Source organism: Hippocampus comes, unplaced genomic scaffold, assembly GCF_001891065.2.
Source record: "Hippocampus comes isolate QL1 unplaced genomic scaffold, H_comes_QL1_v1.1 scaffold175, whole genome shotgun sequence".
NCBI lineage: Eukaryota > Metazoa > Chordata > Actinopteri > Syngnathiformes > Syngnathidae > Hippocampus > Hippocampus comes.
Genome location: NW_017805556.1, coordinates 469313 through 472681, shown reverse-complemented (window position 1 = coordinate 472681; position 3369 = coordinate 469313). Strand labels below are relative to the sequence as shown.

General features: G+C 41.8%; 1 protein-coding gene across 1 annotated transcript in view; it reads left to right on the top strand.

Moving 5' to 3' along the window:
* The first annotated feature begins 401 nt into the window (after positions 1-401).
* txlng (taxilin gamma) overlaps positions 402-3369 on the top strand; it is a 59876-nt gene continuing 56908 nt past the window's right edge. Inside the window, exon 1 of the mRNA XM_019879849.1 lies at positions 402-496. The gene's annotated coding sequence lies outside the window, so the exon portion shown is untranslated. The remainder of the gene's footprint in view (positions 497-3369) is intronic.

The window sequence follows — 3369 nt, the reverse complement described above, 5'->3', positions numbered from 1 at the left end:
CCTTGTGTTTATTATTATATTTCGAAAACACCACAGTTTTCATGCAGCTCATACCATATTACTTTGTTGTATTATTTCCGCCACACCTTAAATGCCGGTCCCTGAAAATATTGTCTGACATAAACCGGTCCGTGGGGCAAAAAAGGTTGGGGGCCCCTGGCCTAGAGGAAGACCAAAAAAGGAGGTTTATGGATGTACTGTAGGGAAAGAGGACACGACGGTAGCTGGTGTGAGAGAAGAGGATGCACTAAACAGGGTTAGATGGAGGCAACTGATTCGCTGTGGCAAAGCCGAAAGGGAAAGAAGATACAGTAACGTTTAATTAAAAAAATCGTTCACTGCCTTTGCGTCGTCAAATGCCTTACCTTTATTGTGAAAGGGTCTTACGGGATGTTCTAGAGCCCCCCCCCCCCACACACACACACACATACACACGCACGCCGCTTTTCAGCGCTAGCTTGACATTAGTAACACCGCCGGCAGCACATTGAAACAGGTAAATACGCTGGATTTTTATTTTAGTTTTCTCGTTAGATTTTTTTTTGGTATCTGACAGCTGGCCCCCTTTTATCCACCACTTCGAACCAGATTTAGTTGCTTTTGAAGTGGCCGTTCCACATGTGAAATTTACCGAAGTTCACTTCTGGTGTCTCCTGTTAGCATAGGATTTGCACGGCTAACAAATGCTAACTCACGCCAAGATAAGGTTCAATACTGTACTGAATTAAGATTACGTCTGTGTTTGTTACCCACTAAGGTGCTGTCAATGAAAATGTCAACGTCACGCCGGAATGCGACCACTTGATTGTATTTATAGAAATAAATCGGAATAAAATAAGTTGCTCGGTCTTCGTCTGGCTAACGACATTTGTTGTATCGCGACGTTCTTCGTGTGCTCATAAGTTTCCTCAGACATCTGCAGAGAAAAATTAATTCCGCGGAGAACAAACCTATTTCTGCAGAGAGCAAACATTGACCCCGCGGCTTGAAAGTTGACTTGAAATTTTCCACCGGCATTTAAAAACGACCCTCAAATTAAAGCGCAGTAATATACGAATAAAGTTAGAATTATGTTCGGAATTTATCTGCAAAATTAAAACACCGTGTAACACTGTCGTTATCAAAAGTATTCTTTGCCCCTCGTGTGCAGATTTAAGTTATAATAATAATAATAATAATAATCATTACATTTTATTTTCATTACTTATAAAGTGCGAAACATTTCACCAAACTCTGGGTTGAAGCAGAACAAGTGATAGGAAAGCAACGATTTAAAGTGTAAATTAACCACTTGACCTGACTATTGGAAACATACTCCACACGGGTAGATAATAAATGTAATTCAATGACACAGACAGTTCATTTACTGTCACTGGCAATGACGTGACATCATTTTTAGGAGACATCTGCGTTAAGTCAGCTTTTCTGTATTGCTCCATGAAATGAAGAGAAAGAACAGTGTCGCCTCATTTTATCACAATTTAGTCAATCGATAGTAGTTGTAGAAAACGTCTTATACAGATCAGTAGGGGATGGCAGATTTACAAATCAAATTAGGCATCTTGAAGTTCTTACCTTGATTAGTTGTGCATTCATCAGAATCAAATTTATTGGCCAGTTACAAACTTTCAATAGGAACAGAAACAAAACAATTACCAACAGCGGGGGACAGAACCAGAAGCCTGGCAGTTCGCTGTTAAGCACCGTGATATTTTAGATGTGATGGACAACAATAGGGAAGAAGAGAGGAAAAATAACCCGACAGACTCCTATCATTCTCCTTACATGGAAGCATGGTTTGAGCCGAGAAAAACACTTCCGCACATGTAGCTCTCAAAAATTAGTAAGTTAGCACTTATGTTGTGAACCTAGAATGGATAAACATGTGAATATTGTCTCAAGTTCTGCACCAAATCCCCCGCTTCTTCTTTATATGGTTTCACAGTCATCACGGCCCTCCAAGGGAATGGTCACAACAGTGTGGCCCGCGACAAAAATTAGTTTGACACCACTGACATAGAGGATCAACTCCACGTGTCTACCCGCGCGAGTTGCCAGCTGTGTTGAGTGTTCAATAAAGCAACTTACATACATACATACAGAAAGAAAGAAAGAAAGAAAGAAAGAAAGAAAGAAAGAAATTACACGAATATGTAGACCACAGTCAATCAGAGTAAAGTCCTGCTCTTCACTCTCTCTTGATTGGTTGAGACCACAACATGCATGTTATTTGAGTGTGGCTTTATATTTGAGGAGACCTTTTTCATTCCCATATCAGCAGGTTGCCAACCTCAAATTTTTTTCAGTTGCACCATTGTGACATTTGCACCCAAATTGGGTGCACCCTTGAGCCCAGATTAATGTTTGCATCCATGTATGCATGCGCTATGGCAGTTCGCCAGGCCAGCCCGGAAAAGACGGCTGACCCTGCGAAGGGTGATCGCCGCCACTGTGGCGTCCGAAGTCTCCCGTAGCTGGGGAGATCGGCGGGAAGGGTACAGTGCACGTCCAAAGACGCCTGCTCGAGACCACATATGCATCCAGCGCAGGCCCTTCTGTGGGAAGTGGAGCGGCTAGTGCGGACGGGCTTCGCTGAGCTGCTGTATGCCCGTGCCGCTTCTCTGGTGACGGGAAAGTGCTGGGCGGCGCGCACACACATTTCCTATTGGTCCTTCTTCATTCGTACTTCTCACGCACTGCGAAATAAGCATCGAAATTTACCACCGACATTTTAAAATATGAACGATTGCAAGAGAACCAGAATGACAGTCCTGGTTCCACTTGATTCTCTCTTCCCTACCTGAATTACAGGATAAGATTAGGTGTTGTGTCGATGGCAAAAGGCCGTTTTTTTTAAACAAATGTATTAATAATGGAGGGCACTGGATATGTACAGTCAATATTCTCTAGTGCGGACTCGTGTTTGCGCTGTCCAATTTGTCCTGATAACAGAAATTCCTCATTTGGGAAATGAGCATGGTACATGTCCTTGATGAACCTGCAAGTATGTTGACAAAAATGCACGTGTAACAACACAATCAATAAAATACAAAAATATACTGTCCAAAAACTTTATATAACAAAAACTGCAATACAGGTGTATCCAAAAAAAATCACAACAGTAAAATACGTACAGTATTTTAATGTTTAATTTTTTTCTGTCTTGGGAAAAAAATGTGTCTATTTTGGATTGTTTGGTTGGATGCATTCTTTGGTTTATGACAATGTTTGCCTGCGTGTCATACAGTTTTGTTGCTAGTTGCAAGTAACTGTCCCGTTGATCACCGATGTCTGGTAATTCTTGTGCATACTGATGGATTTGTTGCCATTTGCATTGCTTCCTCGCTGGATGGTGGCTTGTCATCAGGA